The sequence below is a fragment of the Saccopteryx bilineata genome, chromosome 3, assembly GCF_036850765.1.
Source record: "Saccopteryx bilineata isolate mSacBil1 chromosome 3, mSacBil1_pri_phased_curated, whole genome shotgun sequence".
Lineage (NCBI taxonomy): Eukaryota > Metazoa > Chordata > Mammalia > Chiroptera > Emballonuridae > Saccopteryx > Saccopteryx bilineata.
This window is the reverse complement of record NC_089492.1, coordinates 218,432,618-218,454,648: the sequence shown is the minus strand read 5'-3', so window position 1 is coordinate 218,454,648 and position 22,031 is coordinate 218,432,618. Positions and strand designations below refer to the sequence as shown.

General features: G+C 41.1%; 1 protein-coding gene and 1 non-coding gene across 2 annotated transcripts in view; both read left to right on the top strand.

Moving 5' to 3' along the window:
• The window catches only part of ADGRL2 (adhesion G protein-coupled receptor L2), a 549,783-nt gene that overhangs the window by 181,152 nt on the left and 346,600 nt on the right, over positions 1–22,031 (top strand). The window lies entirely within an intron of this gene.
• Positions 16,676–16,751, top strand: TRNAG-ACC (transfer RNA glycine (anticodon ACC)). Its single transcript has one exon. It is a non-coding gene; the product is annotated as a tRNA-Gly (tRNA).

The window sequence follows — 22,031 nt, the reverse complement described above, 5'->3', positions numbered from 1 at the left end:
TCTTGAATTTGAGGCTTTAGTTCTTTCCACAGGCTTGGGAAGTTCTCATCTATTATTTGTTTGAGTATGTTCTCCATTCCATTTTCTCTCTCTTCTCCCTCTGATATACCTAGTATTCTTATGTTATTCTTTTTGATGGAGTCAGATAATTCTTGTAGGGCTATCTCATTTTTTTAAATTTTTGAGTCTCTTTCTTCTTCTCTCTGTTGTGCCTCAAGTTGCTTGTCTTCTATTTCACTAATCCTCTCTTCTATCTGACCTGTTCTATTAGCTAATTTGTTACTTCGTTTTTCTGCTCATGAATTGAGTTTTTCATCTCTGTTTGATTTGTTTTTATAGTTTCAATTTCCTTGGAAATATATTCTTTGTGTTCATTGAGTTGTTTTCTGAGCTCCCTAAATTGCCTTTCTGTGTTTTCTTGTATATCTCAGAGGATTTTTAGGATTTCTATCTTGAATTCTCTGTCATTTAGCTCCAAGGTTTCCAATATATTAAAATTTTTCTCCATAGATTTTTCCTCATCTAGCTGTGTTACCTCTCTTTCTTTTGTATCCATGATATTCAATTTTCTCTTCCTTAATGGCATCTGAGGGTGGTTTTGTTGATAGTATTAATGAGATTTAATAAAGAATAAAAAGTTAAAAAAATAAAAAATCAAAAAAAGTTGTTTTTTTTAAAAAAATTAATAATGAAATAAAGAAAAATAAAATAGAATTAAAATTTTTTAAAAAAGGAAATTATTCCCCCCCTCCTTTTTTCCTCTCCTCTCCTCTCCCCTCTTTCTTGAGAAAATCTTGTGGTGAACTGTGAATTATAACAAACAATGCCTGTAATGGAGGGCCTGAATTGGGGAAAAGTAATAAAGGGGCAAAAAAAAAAGAAAGAAAGAAAAAAGAAGGGGGGATGGACCCACAAAAAGCAAATAAGGAAAAATTTGGGTGAAGAATAAAATGATTTGCTTTTAGGTGTTGGTTGACTAAGAGTTATGATGAGAGGAATAAGAGGGAAACAGGAAAATGGGGGGACAAATTAAAAAATTACTATTGTATTTAGTGGAACAAGAACTAGATAAAATGGAGAGCCAGGGATTGGAGCACTGCTAGTGAGTTAAAAAGGTGAAGTAAAAACCCCCCAAAATGCCACAAACATAAGTTTGAGTCCCAGATAAGATAATTTGTTTGTTATTGAGGTTTGAATGAGAGGAGATGTAAAGGAGAAAGGAAGAAACTAATATAGAGGGAGAAAAGAAAGAGAGAGAGAGAATAAAAGAGGGAACCACTAAAAGAAGAAAAAAGAAAAAAGAGGAGAGAGAGAGAGAGAGAGTTAAGGGTTTTGGAGTGCAAACCTCATAGAGAGAAAGGAAGAGGAAAGAAAAGATAATGGGAGATGTAACACTTATGGGTAGTGTAGTTCAAGGAGAGGAGAGAGTAAGACCGGCAGTGAGTTAATCGGCCAAATTGGAAGAGGAAAAAAAAATATCAAGAATGAAGATAAGAGAAACAAATGAACAAATATAATAAAATGGGATAGATTATAAAGTCTGCAGATTATTCTTGATTTTGAGAGGTTATCTTCTTGCTTTTTCTTTTCTCTCCCTCTTCCTGGCCGGTGACTCTGTACCCCAGGTTCTGCCCCTTTGGCACGCTCAGGTAGAGGTTTGCAGTTGATAAGTCTCTATGGCGATGTCATGTATTGTGCTTTAGTCTCGTTGGCAGTCAAGGCTCATTAGCATTTATAGGCTCCGACAGTGAGAGAGTCCTTGTTCCTGGAGCCTTTCTCCTAGTCTTTCCTTCCTCAATTAGTAGCCTGATAATCCAGCTATGGGGTTGCTGCTGCCTCTGCCTGGATAGTAAGAGGCTCAAAGAGCTGTCAACTCCCCTCTCTATTTCCACTCAGCACAGGGCTCTGGGTAAGGCTCAGTCAGTCAGAGCTGCTAGCATAATCAGGCGGGGCTTCTGCCCACTCAAAGACCTCTGGCTCTGCCACTCTGTCCAGTAACATGGGCGGGCGCCCACTCTCGGGGCACTTGGAGGAAACTCTCGCTCACTTGGAGGAAAATCTCGCTCTGCGCGCTCAGACCAGGATATCAGGCCGGCAGTCTCACACTCTGAGTGAAACCCCCAACTGCATGGAAAAGTTCCAGCATTGGAATTGGCTCTTGCTCCGTCCCCGTGCACGGCTTTTGCAAGGTGCTGGGGCAGCCCTAGATTTCACTTTTGGCCCACACAAAGGCCCCTGACTCTGCCCCTCTGTGCGATAACACGGGCGCGCACTGCCGAGGCACTTGGAGGAATCTCTCGCTCACTATCTGCGCATGCAGACCAGGATATCAGGCCGGCCGCGTCTCCCTCTGAGTGAAACCCCCACCAGCACGGAAAAGTTCCACCGTTGGAATTAGTTCTCGCTCCCTCCCGTGCATGGCTTTCCCAGGGCGCTGGGGTTGCCTGGAGATTCCGCTTTCAGCCCACACAAAGGCCTCTGACTCTACCTCTCTGTGGGATAACACGGGCGCTCACTCACGGGGCTTTGGAAGGAACCTCTTGCCCACTATCTGTGTGCGCCGACCAGGGGATCGGGGAAAATGGCTTCCCCACTTGTCTTTCTTTGTCTGGGTTTGGCACGAGTGTTAGCTTGTATTGCCCAGGTTGCCACAGGAACAGTTTTTCCTTGGCTTGGATCTCCGTGCCACAGCCTGGTTCGGCCATTTGTGCCACGGCCTGAATCTATTCACCCCCTTTGCCCACCTCAGTTTCTATATTCACAGTTCCAGTGAAAGCCGCCCTGTTTAGGTTAGTGAGGAAGGCGGAGCATTTCTTACTCCCTATTTCCTTCGGGGTTTGGTTATATATTTAGCTAATTTTTCACTTGACCATACCTTCGGGTGTATTGCGAAACATCTGGAGGCTCCAAGGATAGGTTTTTCTGTTTCTGGTTGAAGATCTTGTTGAGTTTTGGGGGAGATTTATCAGTATTGCTTCCTACCCCGCCATTACTCTGATGTCATCTCCTCTCTATTTTTATCACTTAACGTAAACATACTGACATAGCAAATTAACTAAAACAGAGTTGATTCACGTTAGTCTTATGTGTGAAGCGATAGTGTACCCATGGCTATTGATAAAGTTCATTTATGCCGCTGTAATATTTACAAATTTCAACAAGGAAGAAATGCTACAGAAGCATGTCTGTCGCATCAACCTTATTCCCCAGACTTAGCACCCTCCGACTATCACTTGTTTTTGTCCTTACAAAATTTTTTGAAGGGCAAAAAATTCAAAAATGAAGAAGATATCAAACAAGCACTGGTTCAATTTTTCGCATCAAAAGATAAAACATTTTTAAAAAATGGATATACAAATTGCCTTCACACTGGCAAGAAATCATTAATAATAATGGCAATTATATTATTTAATAAAGTTTATTGATGGTAAGAAAAAGTTGTGTTTTGTTTTATTCCAAAAATGGACAGAACTTTCCGGTAGACCTTATACTATTACTGCTTCCATTTTCCATATGAGAAGTCTGAGGCTCAGAAAGGTGAAATAATGTTTCCTGTGATCATCATGGAATGGTCTGGTCCTTAGTAAAAGCAGACTTTGAGAAGCAAGGGTGTAAAACAGCTTGCGCTGGATCAGATCTATACATCCAGCCACATCCCAGCTAAAACAGCTATGAAGTTTTGAGAGATGCCCTGAAGCTCTAGATTTTCTCAAGCTCCCAGGTCTCAGACCCCAAGCTCTGGGCCTCAGGGCACCACAAGATTCCTGGCCCATTCCTGGCCCACAGCCTAGGTGTGATTCTGAGCAGCTGGGAGGCAACCTCCGCTAGGTGATAAGACCATCAGTAGTTTGTATCTTCCCGGCTTGGTAGCAAGCAGGATGATAGTCTACCAATCACATTAGTTGCTGGGAATCATAGTGATTTTGGAGTTCCTCTTTTGATATTGTTGCCTTTATGTCCTGCATAAGTTCCACCTTAAAAAGTTAATTGGACTTTGGGAATGGGTCATCAAGATCTAAATCTCAGGAGAAAAGTGGAGAATGTAGCTGGGTCAATACGGAATAATATCAATCATTAAATGTGACTATAAAGTAAGGTTTGTTCTGAGAGTAGTTCCCAAAGAAGAGTTTCGAAGGTGTTCAGAGCGAGGTCATCATCAATGTGTCTGCATATGAGGCCACGCAGACCTACTGTTTGGATATACAGGTCCAACAGGCTTTTAAACAATTAGAATTTTTAAAATACGTTCTATGGCTTCTCTTGCCAGGCTAGCTAAATGAGTCTCAACTGATATAAATGAACATTTACTGCATGTCTACTGTGTGACAATGAACTGGTCAGTCAGCGTATTATCACAGTTTTTTTCTCAGAACAACCCTGTGAAATTCAAATTATTATCTCCCTTTACAGAAAAGAAAACTGAAATTCATAAGCAAGCCATATGCACCTATTTCTTTAGTAAAATTAGTATTTAAATCGAGGTCATGCTTAGGAGAATGCTTTCTTTCCACAATTCACAACTGATTTACCCCTGGCCTTCTCCAGAAAGTTTACTAGTAGAAAACAGTACTTCTTCACTTCTAAAGCATTCAAATGGCAAACATATGCTATAACTTTCTCTCAAGAAGAAAATGAATGTTTAGGCTCTAAAGCTACTAGATATCTTCACTTCTCTAAGAGATAACTAGAAATAATGTGATTTATTTTAGGTAAAGTTTCAAAATTATCTAAAAGCTCTTACATTTGGAGGATAGTGCCTGAATTATAGATTGTATATTATTCCCAAGTCTCATTAGAGTTTTCAAGGAGAAAGTCATCCTTCTATCTACCAGCTAGTGGAGAATCTGCCAATAGAATTTATAGTGCAGGAGTAATCATTAACTCCTACTTCTTTTTTTTTTTTTTTTTTTTTTTTTTTTTTTTTTTTGCATTTTTTTCTGAAGCTGGAAACAGGGAGAGACAGTCAGACAGACTCCCGCATGCGCCCGACCGGGATCCACCCGGCACGCCCACCAGGGGGCGACGCTCTGCCCACCAGGGGGCGATGCTCTGCCCATCCTGGGCGTTGCCATGTTGCGACCCTCCTGGGTGTCGCCATGTTGCGACCAGAGCCAATCTAGCGCCTGGGGCAGAGGCCACAGAGCCATCCCCAGCGCCCGGGCCATCTTTTGCTCCAATGGAGCCTTGGCTGCGGGAGGGGAAGAGAGAGACAGAGAGGAAGGGGGGGGGGTGGAGAAGCAAATGGGCGCTTCTCCTATGTGCCCTGGCCGGGAATCGAACCCGGGTCCTCCACACGCTAGGCCGACGCTCTACCGCTGAGCCAACCGGCCAGGGCCAACTCCTACTTCTTTAAAGCACATTTTCTCTTACAGGCCTTGACAGTTTAGACATAGGGCAAAAGCATCCCTTATTGACTTCTAGTTGAAGAAGATGAAAAGGGTATTTTGAAAAGAAACATTAATAAAAATAAAGGTTGAATCATATGAGCTTACAAGGAAGAGGATAATAATATCACGCATATGCCAGTGCAGGTATTTTTCCTTGGTATTACAGTAAATATTATATCATATTGAATGCCTGAAAATATTAACAGAAACTTTCTTATACCTCATAAAATCAGTTATGACACTAATTAAGGTGTAATGCAGGAGGTCCAGATCTGGAAAATGGACCTGGTGTTGTGGTAAGATCCCAAAGAAACCACAAGGAGGACCAGATGGAGTGGACGTAGCCATTATTACTTGTATACGGGGCGGCATCAATGGCGGCCAGTCGGTGAAAGTTCCGTGCCCCACTAGGTAGAGTTGCAGTTTAAATAGCTAAGCCCTGTGCAAGCAAGCAAGTGAGCAGAAAGTAGAAGAAAAGGGTACATATTGTTCTGTATTGTCCCTCTCTGATATAAATCTGGTGACTTCGTTCCATTTTTCTCAGTAAAACCTTAGTTACAGGTTTACTGCCCTTTACCTCCTGGCCCGCGGTCGGAGTCATGGGGCTGAGAAGAGGGAGGGCCAAGTCCAGCATCAACTCTACATAAAGCAATATTTTTAAACAGTTGTTACAGCTCTCAAGCATGCTGATAAATCAATTTAGTGGTCATGAACAGCATTTTTAAAGAAAGGAATAGAATACAATAAATTCCAAAAGAAAATATGAGAAGAGAATACAGAGTTTCAGCCTGCATGACACATGGTAAAGTTAAGTTTTGTATTATAAGTGTAAACTCCATATTCACTGCTATATAACAAATGAGAGAGAGAATAGTGCTTGGTACATAATGTGCAATACATAAACATTTGTTGTTAAATGAATAAATGTGTGTGTACATATATATTAGTGTATGTATATACTTACTACTCTTTTACTGATCAAGTGCAAATTGTAATTTTTAATGTAGGACAAAATTTTGGCAAGTTTTGCTTGTATATACACATACATGCATATATATATATATATATATATATATATATATATATATATATAATAGTCATACATACATATATAATGTCTTAGGTCAGGTTTCCTAGATGCTGAGTCTAAGACAGGAGTTCTTGTGCAAGAGATATATTGAGAGTGTTTTCAGAAGACACCTATGGAGAGAGATGAGCAAAATAAGACAGTGGAGAGAAAGCAAGACAAAGCTGTCATTTCTGAAGTGTACCTCCCAGCTCTCTCTAGGAAAGGCAGCTTCCATTAGCCAAGGACAATCATTCTCCAGAGAAATGGGGGGCAGTGACAAGCCAGACTCCTCCCACAATAAATGCTGATAATTGTTCATTCATGTAATACTGGTTGAGCACCTATTCCATGGCCAGAAAGGCATTATGCCCTGGAACCTGACCTTGCCTCAGAAAGATTACAGTTTAGTAGGTCAAAGCCCAACTGCAGTGGAGTACATATGATAGGATACTTTATAATAGGAAAAGAGGCCGTTTCCATCATGAACCAGATTCCTTGGGTCACCCTCAAGTTTCTTTCACTTAGTTTTCTTACATTTTCTTAACACTTCACAGTGAAACCAGCACATGAATTTAAAATGAGGTAACACAGATGTGAAGGTATGCATATTGGGTTTGATTAGCAGCCTGGAGGAATTTTTGAATATACCAATACTTTCTTGAAATATATAAAATGTGTTAGAGCTTTAAAGTTGCAATTGTAAGACAAGTTATATGAAGTGGCAAGAAAAATCATGTCAAATATGCTATTGATATGGAAATAAAAAGTTATATTTCTGAAGAAAAGAATTTAGCAGAATTTTAACATAGCTAACCAAGCAAAGCAATTTCTAATCTACTGTTGGCTTCCTCATGCTCTCCTGATTTTAGGTGATGTTCTTATTATTTGGATGATTAAAATAATAAGCTACACAACCTAATTTTATGACTTGTGGACATACATTAATATTGAAGAATAGTGGAAAAAAATTCCATTTATTCCTGTGCTTGCACCATTCTCACTTTGTTATTTTTTTTAGGAGTGCATTAAGAATTTCTACCTTATAAATTTGAGCCCCAAGTATATATTTAATCACGTGACTCAGCTGCTCTAACATCATCTCCATCTATGACCCATTTACAGTCAGGAACTGACCTATCATTTCAATCCTATCTCCAACCAGTTACTACACACCGGACTTAAACCCTGCATGGTTTCCTGTGCCATTAACTGACCTCATTTCAGAGCTAAGCACATATGTCCTTTTGCAAGGCCTCTACTTCCACCCCCACTCTCAGGCTCTGGATCTCACTCTGATCTAAATCAGAAAGCATAGTGAACATAGTGGATTTATGATCCTCTAATTCACCACAGGGAATTGAGGATTAATGACCTATTCTCCCACCTCGCTCCAACCTTGTAGTACATATGAGTGCTTCTCAAATTTCAATGTGCATACAAATCACCCTGGTCCTGTTAAAATGCAGGTTCTGATTCTATAGGTGAGCATGGAACCTGCAATTCTGCCAGTCTGGGGACCACATTGAGCAACACAATTTATGTGCACTTTGGAATCACTCACTGATACCCGGGTCCCCTCCCCAGGTATTCTGAGGTATTCTGACTTCATTTGTATAAAGTGCAACCCCATCGTGGAAAATGTTAAAATCTCACCTGTTTATTCCAATGTATAACAAAGTTTAAAAAACACTGGTATAATATATACCCTAGTCCTAATAATTAGTCCCTTAAATTATTCTATTTAGCTTCAAATCTAGTCTTGATAATCTACACAATATGATTATTGCCTACTAACTTTCTCCTTCCTTAACCCTAACCGCTGAGTGAAACACCAAAGCTCTCAATGGCTGGGGAGGAACCACTAAATTTCAAGAGATTTCCTTGGTGTTGATAATAGGCCCTGCCTTCCTAGATCTTTGCATCTAGACTCTGAGATTTTCTATTACAACAGGTTTTGCCTGCCCATCAAATATTTGTGTGGCATTCTATGAATTCTATAGCCACATAAGAAATATTTGATGATATAAATTTTAAAGGAATTGTTTGTTCGTTTATCCAATTAAATCCTTATCAACCCTCTCTTGTGTGACCAGCAATGTTCTAGGATTTGAGGATACAGCATCAAACAAAACAAACCAAGCAAAGCCCTGACCCATTGATGCTTACAGGCTAATAAGAGATACAGATGATAAGCAAATAAATGTATAAGCAAAGCTCAAGTAGTGATAAAAATTATGAAGAATAAACAGTGGCAGCATCTGTAACATAGAATGGTCTAAGTAGGGTCTCCTGTATAAGAAACATTTGAGCAAGACCAGAATGAGGCTACATAAAAAGCCATACATAGCCTGACCTGTGGTGGCACAGTGGGATAAAGCGTCGACCTGGAACACTGAGGTTGCCAGTTCGAAACCTTGGGCTTGCCTGGTCAAGGCACATATGCAGTTGATGCTTCCTGTTCCTCCCCCTTTCTCTCTCTCTCTCCCCTTTCTCTAAAAATCAATAAATAAAATATTAAAAAAATAAAAGCCATACATATACCTTGGAGGAAGAAGGTTCCAGACAGAGGGAAAGAACAATGGCAAAGGCTCTGATGGACAGCTTGGAGTGTTTAAGGTAGAGTGCGGAGCCATTGTGGGTGGACCTGGGTACGCAAGGGGGCTGTGTTAGGAGAAGAGGGAGATAAGTAGGCAGGGGCCAGGATTAGAGCCAATCAAACCAGACATAGCCAGGACTTTTACCCTAAATGAAATGAGAAGTTTTTGGAGGGATTTGAAGAGAGGATTTTTAAAAGGCTGACTTGGGTAAATAGACTTTTTATACCAAAATCTATTAGATAATGATTGCCTAAAAGTTGCTAAGTTGCCAGTGAACATAAAATTTCCTGCAAAGGGCTATTCACTGGCCCATATCATCCTCTGCCCTTTGCCAAGTGCTTGGTGGTTAGACTAGTGTCCTTCAGCCCTGTGGTTAGAAAACACAGAGAGAAACAGAGGGCTGTTATCTGGGCTACATCTTTGTAAATACTCATTTTGGCTTTTTAAATATAGATTGGTGAGGGAATCTCTCCTTTAGATAAAGCACTCAAATACCTCACACATCCTATTTGGGTACATAACAGGCCTCTCAAACTTAATATAGTCAAAAGAGAACCATTGATTTTTCTCTGCCAAATTTAATCCTATTTCAGTAAATAGCACAACAATTTATCCACTTGTTCAGCTCAAAACTGAGTTGCCATCTTGGATTCCTGCAGTTCCTTACAGCTAATCAATCATTAAGTCCTTGGCTCTGCCTCCAAAATGTCTCATGAATCAATCAATTTCAGCATCTCTACTGCTACAACCTTCATCCTTATCACTAACTACTACCATTGCCCAAGTGTGTGAGACCAGGAGTATAGTTTTTGACATGTTAGATCTGAGAAGTCAATCAGACCTTCATATGGTGATAAATTTGATAGTGACATAAATGACTCTAGAGTTCAAGAGAGATGCGCATTTAGAAAGTATGGCTGTCACTGGTATTTAAAGCCATAAGACTATAAGAGATCATCTAAGGAGCGTAAAGATAGAGAAACTATCCCAGAACTGAGCCCTTGAGCATTCCACAGAAGGAGACTGAGTAAAAAGTATGAGAGAATTAGGAAAATCAAGAAAAGGTAGTGTTTCTGAAGCCAAGGCAAGAATATTTCAAAAGGAAGTGTTACACAATAAGTCTAGTTAACATCCATCACCTCATAGTTACAAATTTTATTTACTTGTGATGAGAACTTTTAAGATCTCTCTTACCAGCTCTCAAATATGCAATACAGTATCACTAACTACAGTCACCATGCTGTGCTGCCCCAGGACTTATTTATCTTATAACTGCAAGTTTGTACATTTTGAAGCCTTTCACATTTCACCCACCTCCCACCCCACCACTGGCAACCACTAATCTGTTCTCTTATCTATGAGTTCATTTTTCAATTAGATAACACATATAAGTGATATTATGCAGTAGAAAAAAGAAGTGATCAATTGTGTCAAATACTGCTTATAGAATAAGTAAAATGAAGACTAATAATCTACCACTGAACCCAACTGACTATATCTTTTGCCTGGAATATACCAATAGCCTCTTAATCCAACATCTTGCCTCTTTTTTTTTTTTTTTTCCTCTTTCAAAGCCATCTTCTAGGCTGACCTGTGGTGGCTCAGTGGAATAAAGCGTCGCCCTGGAACACTGAGGTCGCCATTTCAAAACACTGGGCTTGCCTGGTCAAGGCACATATAGGAGTTGATGTTTCCTGTTCCTCCTCCCTCCTCTCTTTCTCCCTCTCTCTCTCTCCTCTCTAAAAATAGAATAAAAAAAGTCTTTTTTTTAAAGCCATCTTCTACCAAAACAAACACACAAACAAAAACAACCGTAGCTATCTTTCTAAAGCTTTATCATATCAAATCATTTTCCCACTTTAAAACCTCCAATAGCTACTCATTGCAAATAGTCTAAAACAGATAAAGTTACACATCATCTGGCTTCTGCCTATCTCTCTGAACTCATTTCCCTCCACATTCCCCCTTGAACGCTCCCACTGAGTTAGCTTTGAGTTACATTCTGTGGAAGACAGCCTCTGTTGATGCCCTGCCGTTATCCCCCCTGCAGCTGAAGAGTGTTCAGCATACTGACAGTTTTCTATCTTCACTACCTGTGTCTTTCTTCTTTTTTGCCTGAGGACTTTCTTTAGTTTTTCAGGAGTTTGCTTGACCTGCACGGAGACAACTTAAAAGTGTAGGAGAGTTAATGCTCAAAATAATACTTAGCCAGTAGAATACAGGAGATGATAGATATAGACCCAACTTCCCAGACTTCCAGTAGGAAGATCCTGAGGGAAGTTCCAAATGGTTTCTCAACGGGGCCCCACCCCAGGGGAAATAAGCCCTCATTATCTATAGCAATTGTTCATTTATAACAGAATTTTTATTGGGTTTTTTTTTCTCTCCTTGTGCACTGTCTTCATTTTTCTTCCTCTGGTGCTTCACAGAGTGACCTCCTAAATAAACTACCTGTAACCCCGTCCTTGCAGTCCTTATTTCTGGGCCTGTTATGAGAATCCAAACTAAAACACATGCCAGGCCATTTCCCTTCTGGTGGTGTTCTGTCTTTGACTTAGAAAGCTCTTCAATCAAACTTTTGCATAGTGTCTTCCTTTGGAGTGGGCTTCAACCTGACTGTTTTATCCTCAGAGAGCCTCCCTGACCCTCTCTCTAGTTCAAGTAACTTGCATCAGTCACTTCCATATCTTCTTCATAGCATCAGTCAGTGCTAAATGTTAGCTTATTTATCATTTCATATGTTTACTGGCTGTTTCACTTCTTCCCTCCACACATTCAGGGTACCCCCTACACACACACACACACACACACAAACATTTATGGGACACAAGATAATAAGAATTCCTTAAAGGATATACCTTCTTTCTGCCTCTTGCTCAGCTTCTAAAATAGTACCCAGACTAGAGGAGGCAGCCATTATTTGTTGACTGGCTGACTTAGGCTTTGCTTCTTACCCTGGCATATATCTAGTTTCCTGTGGCCATTCAGAATCATACCAGAGAATCTGCCTTTATATGCCCAATAAGCATCAAATATAGCATATCTTTTAAGAACATAAATTTGATCAGGAAAAAAAGTGTGTGTGCATGTGTCTGTGTGTGTAGGAAAGTATTCAATTATTTACTTTTCAATAATTAAAATTTTTGTTTTTCTATTTAAACAAACATATCTTATGGAGTAATATAGGAGGTTCCCATGGGCTTTTGTAATAAAATAAGGTTTCAGTGTCCCTTGCTTTAGGGATACTTAGATAGGGAAGTCTGAACGCTTTCCTCTAAGGGACCCATACTCTAATTGGAAAAAGGGGGAAACTCTAATGGGAATGGACAGCTACATAAGCTGTCCCTAATATTTTTTTCTAAGCTTTTTCCCTGTTCTCAGGAGCCTTAAAGTCATTACCCACACTTCCCCAATTTTCTGGCCCAGTTTTCCCTGTACTGAGTTCCCCAGAACCATTCATTTATGTTCTTTAGAAATTAAAGGGAATCTGTATTCAAATAACATTAGAAAACACCAGATTAAGCCTCCATTGTGTGTGTGTGTGTGTGTGTGTGTGTGTGACAGAGAGAGAGTCAGAGAGAGGGATAGATAGGGACAGACAGAAAGGAATGGAGAGAGATGAGAAGCATCAATCATTAGCTATTCGTTGCAACACCTTAGCTGTTCATTGATTGCTTTCTCATATGTGCCTCGACCAGGGGGCTACCACAGACTGGGTGAACCCTTGCTCAAGCCAGCGATCAAACTGGTGAGCCTTGCTCAAACCAGATGAGCCCGTGGTCAAGCCGGCAACCTAAGGTTTCAAACCTGGGTCCTCCGTGTCCCAGTCCGACACTCTATCCATTGCCCCACCACCTGGTCAGGCTTCCAAACTTATTTGACCCTGAAATCTATTTGTGAGATTTGTGAAAACAGAACTCTGTTGGGAACGCTGTGCTGACCTAAGAGGAAGAGGATAGGAATCCAAATACTGAGCACATCTCCAGCTCAAGCATCCTGCAAGATGCTTTTCCTAGGGGTCTGTGTCTCTGTAAGGCAAAAAAGTGATTATTTCCTTTAATCCTCAAAAAAAAGACCGTTAAGGTAGAAATTTTCATTTTCTGAAGAGATAATTGAAAAATGAAATAATCTGACCCAGGTTTTCCAGAGAGTAAGTGGTGGAGAAAGAATTTTTTTTTTTAATAAATTTTTATTAATGGTAATGGGATGACATTAATAAATCAGGGTACATATATTCAAAGAAAACATGTCTAGGTTATTTTGTCATTAAATTATGTTGCATACCCCTCACCCAAAGTCAGATTGTCCTCCTCCACCCTCTATCTAGTTCTCTGTGCCCCTCCCCCTCCCCCTAACTCTCTCCCTCCCTCCCTCCCATGTCCTCCCTCCCCCCACCCCTGGTAACCACCACACTCTTGTCCATGTCTCTTAGTCTCATTTTTATGTTCCACCAATGTATGGAATCATGTAGTTCTTGTTTTTTTCTGATTTACTTATTTCACTCCGTATAATGTTATCAAGATCCCACCATTTTGCTGTAAATGATCTGATGTCATCATTTCTTATGGCTGAGTAGTATTCCATAGTGTATATGTGCCACATCTTCTTTATCCAGTCTTCTATTGAAGGGCTTTTGGGTTGTTTCCATGTCTTGGCCACTGTGAACAGTGCTGCAATGAACATGGGGCTACATGTGTCTTTACGTATCAATGTTTCTGAGGTTTTGGGGTATATACCCAGTAGAGGGATTGCTGGGTCATAAGGTAGTTCTATTTTCAGTTTTTTGAGGAACCACCATACTTTCCTCCATAATGGTTGTACTACTTTACAGTCCCACCAACAGTGGATGAGAGTTCCCTTTGGAGAAAGAATTTGAAACCATGTTGGTTTGGTTCCCAGAGTCCTATTCTCCTACTTAGCACAGCTGAGAAGAGGCGGGAAGGAGCTTCTGCTGAACCAAAGACTAGTGTTTTCAGATGTTCTCATCAAGATGGAGGGACATGGCGGAGGGGGGGTGTGGAATAGAGATGTGATATTTTTCAGTTTTTGCTTATTTCTGCTGATATTTTGCTTATAAAATATTGCTTTATTTAGTATTCTCTCAAATTTCAGTTGGAATTCATTGTATACAATCCGTTCACTCATGATTAATACATTGAAAATGGATCCCTGCCCCTTAAAGTCATTACCCACACTTCCCCAATTTTCTGGCCCAGTTTTCCCTGTACTGAGTTCCCCAGAACCATTCATTTATGTTCTTTAGAAATTAAAGGGAATCTGTATTCAAATAACATTAGAAAACACCAGATTAAGCCTCCATTGTGTGTGTGTGTATGTGTGTGTGTGTATGTGTGTGTGTGTGTGACAGAGAGAGAGTGTGTGGAATAGAGATGTGATATTTTTCATTTTTTGCTTATTTCAGCTGATATTTTGCTTATAAAATATTGCTTCTTCAATGCTTATGGAAGCATTGAAGAGAGGAATCATTCATATTTCTTAAGTAATTATGAAAATATTAACTTAAAATCCAATATATACTGTAACTACTGAACGTTGTTTGTTGGCCTGAGAATGTATCTTATAAAAAGTACCACATCTGCCTGACCAGGCAGTGGTGCAGTGGATAGAGCATCGGACTGGGATGTGGAAGACCCAGGTTCGAGATCCCGAGGTCGCCAGCTTGAGCACGGGCTCATCTGGCTTGAGCAAAAGCTCACCAGCTTGAGCCCAAGGTCACTGGCTCGAGCAAGGGGTTACTCAGTCTGCTGAAGGCCTGTGGTCAGGGCACATATGAGAGGGCAATCAATGAACAACTAAGGTGTTGCAACGCGCAACGAAAAACTAATGATTGATGCTTCTCATCTCTCCATTCCTGTCTGTCTATCCTTCTCTCTGCTGACTCTCTGTCGCTGTCTCTGTAAAAAAAAAAAAGTACCACATTTGTCTACATAACACTATTATTGTCATTGTTAACCATAAATCAAAGTTGACTAGGTTTCCCTCATCAAAAAGGATTTACTTAAGAAAAAAAAAAAAGACTACAGATTGGTATGTGTAGACATGGCAGGTCACATGCACACATACACAGAAAAAGCAGCAGCCGGAAGTTCTTTTTACAGAGGGAGGAGGAGTTAAGAGGAGGGGCTGTTTCTACCACAGAGCTCTGCTGGAAACATAGAGCTCCTCCTGTAGGGCTTTAGCAACAGAGATGGGTGTTAAGAGCTTCTCCCACAGGCCCTCTCAGTTCCTTTCTTGGCTCAGATCTCTGTCATAAATTCTAACATTATATATCCATATTTAATTACAATTTTTCAAAACCTAAATAATTTGCCTAACCAGGCGGTGGTGCAGATAGAGCATCGGAGTGGGATGTGGAAGACTTAAGTTCGAAACCCCGAGGTCGCCAGCTTGAGTGTGGGCTCATCTGGTTTGAGCAAGGCTCACCAGCTTGAACCCAAGGCCGCTGGTTTGAGCCTTAAAGGTCACTTGGTCTGCTGTAACCACCACCCCCCCCCCCGTCAAGGCACATATGAGAAAGCAATCAATGAACAACTAAGGTGCCACAATGAGGAATTGATGCATCTCATCTCCCTCCCTTCCTGTCTGTCTGTTCCTATCTGTTCCTCTCTCTGTCTCTCTCCGTCTCTGTCACCAAGAAAAAAAAACTAAATCAATTTTTAATTTTCACATGTCTCTTTATTTTATTTTATTTTGTTTTTTTTTTATTTTTTCATTGTATCAGACAGTGAAAATTGAAGATTGTCTAATGCTGGTTACTGAACATCTAATAATTTTATTGGAAAAAAAACCTGAGAAATAAAAACAAAAATTTTAAGGTAAAAAACAGTTTTCTGATGGTCAAATAAGTTAAGCAACATCACTTAACAAGCCCAAAGTCACATTTCCAATTTTTTCTTCCACTCATATATTTGCATCAGAAGAACTAGAGGAAGGTATACTCCCAGCCCACACCTGTATTAACAATAGGTCAAATTGATGACCTAACAAATGGCTGAGGAGTTGACAGCACATTGTTGGGATAAACAGTACAATCCTCTCACTCACTGAGCAGTCATTTACATAAAGTACCACAGGTGATTGTTTTCCATCCTTTAGGAAAGCAGATAGAATGTCTGCATTCTTACTTCCAAAGAAACCATCACTAAACTTTCTGAAAACAAAGCAACTGAGTGAAACTATGAAGATATGTGTAAGGCCAGGAGCCACCATCATGGCCATTCACATGCAGGTTCTCATTGAATTCGGGCAGACAGTAAAGAAATGGCGGAGTCAGAGAATTGTGGGCCATTCTGTTTATTGGTGTCTCACCAAGACAGGCAAGCCACAAGAGAAGACAAGGGAAAAGCAGAAAAACAGGTTTTCCCATGAAGGGTAAAGGATCAGGGAGGCCCCTGCAATGGTGATAGCAGGAACTGAGAAAGAGCAAGCTCCCGGTCTGCCCCACTTTATAGTATAGAAATCCAAACCTTTAATCCAATATACAAATAGTGAAGTCTCTAATACAAAGTCACTTATCTGAGGCATGATGGGATTCCTCATGAGAGTGCACCACCCCACATCAAAAAGGGTGGGAAAGGCTTAGTCCTAAAACCAAGCCCCAGGCCCTGGCCGGTTGGCTCAGCGGTAGAGCGTCGGCCTACCGTGCGGAGGACCCGGGTTCGATTCCCGGCCAGGGCACACAGGAGAAGCGCCCATTTGCTTCTCCACCCCTCCGCCGCGCTTTCCTCTCTGTCTCTCTCATCCCCTCCCGCAGCCAAGGCTCCATTGGAGCAAAGATGGCCCGGGCGCTGGGGATGGCTCTGTGGCCTCTGCCCCAGGCGCTAGAGTGGCTCTGGTCGCAACATGGCGACGCCCAGGATGGGCAGAGCATCGCCCCCTGGTGGGCAGAGCCTCGCCCCTGGTGGGCGTGCCGGGTGGATCCCGGTCGGGCGCATGCGGGAGTCTGTCTGACTGTCTCTCCCTGTTTCCAGCTTCAGAAAAATGAAAGAAAAAAAAAACAAAACCAAGCCCCAGGCTACAAGGATCCTGCCTGCCTACAACCTGCCCCCAACACACATTAATATCTCCTGGACGACGGGCTTCCACATGGGCAGCACCATCTTTAACAAAGAGATGTTATATTATATTTTATCTGCCCAACAATATGGCTCTCTCTTGCTGAGTGACTTTAGGCAAGTCATTTACCCTCTCTGTCTCTTAGTTTTCTTATTTGTAAAATGAGGCCGTTGGAATCACTAAAAAAGGTATCTAAACTTCTAAAAGTTACAAAATTTTGTGATTCTTTATCTCAGTTCTCCAAGATATGCTACATCTCTGTTATTCCCTTTACATCTCATCTTCCTCTTTGTTTTTGATTTGCAAAAGTTCTCGAATAAGCATACTGACCAATAGTATTGTGAGGGAGAGACTAACTTTCCTCTACCCTCAGGGTTCGTCTGGCTAATCTAATAATCAAATAGACATGAGACAGATTAACAAGAGTAGCATAACCACCTTTATAGTACATACATATGTATGAGAACCCCACATACACGAGCGCATCAGAGACCCCATACACAGGAATGATTCAAGAGAGAGAAAGGGGAATTGAGGTATATAAGACATCCTGAGGTAGAAATTAGGTCATGCACCTGGGGGCTTCAAAAAGGTTTTGCAAGATGATAAGAAGAGCAGATGCTTAGTAAACAGAAATTTGTCCTGCCCTATAGGTGGGTCAACAGAGGTTATCTCTGATAATATCTTATTATAGGCAAGGCCACTAACTCAAGTTCTTTAGGTAAAGGAGGGACAAGTTTTTCTTGAGGCTTTGGCTAAAGTTGCCTTTAGCTCAAAACAATCTGTATACCACAGAGGCACATTTTAGAGTCGCTCATTTTGAACCCCCATAGTAAAATAGAATTCAGTTCAACAAGAATTTATTGTGCGCTTTTATCAATGTGGCAGCTTTTATCACACATTTTATCATGTTTATTTTTACCAGCAACCTGAAAAAGCAGGTATCATGCTTCTCATACTACACAAGCATACCTCAGAGATATTGCGGGTGGTTCCAGACCACCACAGTAAAACGAGTATTGCAATGAAGTGACTTATAACCTTTTTGCTAGTAGACGGTCTTGAAATTAATTTGTAAAATTAAAAACCCTAGGAGCACAGTAAACCAAAGCACAATAAAATGAGATACACCTGTATTCAGATTTTTCACCCAACTTTTGTGGGGCAAACTGAGATAAACCAGATCTTCTTATCTGAAACGCACTTTCCACTACTCTACAATCCAATGCCCTCTAGTTGTTTAATTAAACAAACGTTATAATTTTTCTTTGTAAAGCCATTTTCATTTTGTTGTTATCAGAGCTTCAACGAATATTATGAAATGTAAAACTCACAAAGAGCACATCTAAGAGTCCTTCTCTTGCCCATTCTTTCACACGTCTCAGTCGTTTCTACTCCTGCAGTTGAAATTTTTTATAGACTTCTAGCCAGTCTCAAAGTAAGATGTGAACCCAGTGAAGTCAGTCTTTTGTCCTCAAAGTCAAAAGCTGCCCTGTCCTAACCCCATGCCCACATCCACAAGAATAATAACACCTTACATTTGCACAGCAAGGAACTTTAGCATCCTAAGAGTGAACTCCAAATTGTGGAGTTGTTACTGGAGTGGATCTGCCTGGTCCGGCCTGTAGTGTGTGAGTTCTTGACTTTGTGCAGGAAAGATTTCACAGCACAAGTCCAGATGATTGGAGGGAACGTTTATTACCGCTGGGAACAGTGAAACAAGGAAGGACCTGGATACAACAGGAGAGAGCCTTCGTGAGGCTGCTTCGGCTCTCTAGAAACATACGGGAAAGAAGTGAGCCAATGTGGAGCTGCTGTTAGCTCACTGCAGAGCGGAAGAGAAGGAGACCTTGGGGACAGGCTCAGGGGGTTAAGCCCAGGACAAGCTGCCACTGCCCATTGTTCCCCTGGTTGCAAGTCTCATGGGTCCCTTAGAGTTTTAGAAGATGCACAACAGCCAGGGAAGGAGAGTGGGAAGGAAAAGGCAGGGGTGTGCTCCCAGGAGGGAGAGTGTACACTGGGACCTTCATTTGGAGGGTTTTTATTTTTTTTTTTAATTCATTTTAGAGAAGGCGGAGGGGGAGAGGGACAGAGGGAGACAGAGAGAAAGAGAGAAGGGGAAGGAGCAGGAAGCATCAACTCCCATATGTGCCTTGACCAGGCAAGGCCAGAGGTTTCAAACCAGCAACATCAGCATTTCAGGTCGAAGCTTTAGCCACTGCGGCACCACAGGTCAGGCCTGGAGGGTTTTGTTTTGTTTTGTTTTTTTGTGACAGAGACAGAGAGAGTCAGAGAAGGACAGATAGGGACAGACAGGCAGGAAGGGAGTGAGATGAGAAACATCAATTCTTCATTGTGGCACCTTAGTTGTTCATTGATTGCTTTCTCATATGTGCCTTGATGGAAGAGGCCCTGCAGCAGACAGAGTGATCCCTTGCTCAAGCCAGAGACCATGGGCTCAGGCTGGTGAGCTTTGCTCAAATCAAATGAGCCCACACTCAAACTGGCGACCTCACGGTCTCAAACCTGGGTCCTCCACATCCCAGTCCGATGCTCTATCTACTGTATGACTGCCTGGTCAGGCCCTTGGAGGATTTTTAAAGGCTGCAAGTTTTGGAAGGTCTTAAGGGAGGATCTCAACAGAATATTCATCAGCATTTCCAGGTGTGCCCTTTGAGGGTGTGGTCTCCATTAATGGTAGCGCCAGGGCAGGGGTCACTAGGCATTTGCGATGGTCATGGCATCACCTGCCTGGCTTTGCTGCTTTTCTCGGCCTGGAGCTAAAATACAACTGAGACTTAGATGTTAACTCTAGGAAGGTGTTGGTCAAATAAGTTTGTAAATATGATATATATGTTTGCTCGCTTATAGTTTGCATCAGTGTGGGGGACAGGCTGTAAGCAGGCCGGGTCGTTATAGCCTAAGGCTTAGTTTTAATACTAAACTTTTCCCCATACCCTTGACTGATTGCATGATAGGGGGTGATGCATTCTCATGAGGAATCCCATTATGCCTCAGATAAGTGACTTTGTATATCTATACTATAAAATGGGGGCAGACTGGGAGCTTGTCCTCTCTTGGTTTCTGAGATTAGCATTAGAGGAGAGAGCAGAGAAGAGAGCAGAGAAAGGCCATGTGGAGGAGGCCAAGAGAAGCAGCCAAGATGGTGGAGAACTGAGGGAGAAGCCAGTTTGTGCAGAGTTTGTGCAGAGAGAAGGAGATGGGGAACAGAGGTGAATAAGTCTGGTGAGGTAGAAACCTTTGATTCTAGGAAACTTGGATAAGTCAGTAGCTTTGTGAGCACTGAATGAGTGGGTTTTGGAGCCCAGTGTGTGTGTTTTTACTTGCCCGCCAGGTGCAAGCTAGGATTAAAGCTAATGGCCCACCAGTTCTTGGCTCCGTTGTTTCTTTACCGTCTGTCTGAATCCAATGCAAACCTACATGGGCCAGGTGGCTGTGATGGTGGCCGTGGCTACTGGCTTTACAGAAGGAAAGGTCAGGGGGCTCTAAACCGTGTGACCAGAGATAAGAAAGATCACAGGGTCTAAACTGCATGGCCAGTAATAGGCGAGGGGAGATGTGGCCCACTGGAGGCAAGGTCTGATGTCAGTTTGTTCAGCTACCTGTCTCAGTTTCCCCATTCTGCTGACCAAGGAGTTTTCCTAGCTTCTTACTATCCTTCCCTCAGAGGGAAGGCGAGAGCAAAAGTCAGGTTAAGGATAGCAGGCCATTTGAAGCACTAATAAGCACTGTGACCTTCATCAAACTCTCCATGATTAAGACGAGAGGGGTGGCTTGTGCTTAAAACCTTTTGAGACCCTTGCAGCTCTCACACTCAATGATTCACTTTTGATTTTTAGAGTACCTGTCAGTTAGGTATGAATACGTGTACAGTGGGTTCTTTCTTTTTTTTAAATTTATAAGAACATTTCAATAAAATAGTCCAACACTATAGTACTAAGATCTCTTTCAACTACAACTTCCCAATATCAGACCTAGAGGCCATCATTTTTTATCCTTTTATCCATCTTGAGTATGTACCTTCCAGAATTTTTCTATGCCTTTCCACGCATATATAAACATATCTTAATATACTATAGGGTTTAAGGGAGATGTGTCACTTATTTTTATTAATTTCACAATATGTATAACTATCTGTTAACCTAAAAGTAAAATGCAAAAATAAGAAATAACAAGCATTTGAGATCCAAAAGAGGAACACTGATTCAGGCAGAAACCCAAATAGTGTTCCAATTAGGAGGTGAAGGCATGGGGTATTTATGAGAAAGCAAGAAAATAAAGTACATGAATAGAAGGAAGGAATTTCCGTGGGTGTTAAAAAGCTAAGAAAGGAATTTCTATAGGTGAAGATAAGCTAACATAGTGATGCTAATTTTAAAGAATGTCTTTAATTTTCTGTCCAGTAGTCATAGCAAAGGGTTGTTTGGAATACAATGATGCTTTAGGCCTAGTTCAAAGGTTATTTTGCCCAGTTTTAACATTCCAAAGGTTTGAGAAGTGAGAAATGCAAGGCCATTCTTCTGATACCTGATTATATTGTGTTTTACATTTCCATATCAATATACATTGTCTTCATTCTCTTCAATTTATAGCTATTATATCATCATCTGAGCATGCTCTATTCTGTGAGATTATTCTTCCTTTGCTGGACATTTAGTCTGTTTCTTTTACTCTTTTCTTATAATAAAGAATGATGCACTGGACATCCTAGCATGTGTCTCTTTGGTCATATGTATGATGTTCCTTCGGTTAGATATTGACATGAAATTCAATGTTAATATACTTCCTGTTTATCCGCCAAAGTCACCATACCAATTCTCTCTTTCCACGAGCAGAGTATGAGAGAATTCTACACTTTAACCAATACTTAACGTCATCAAA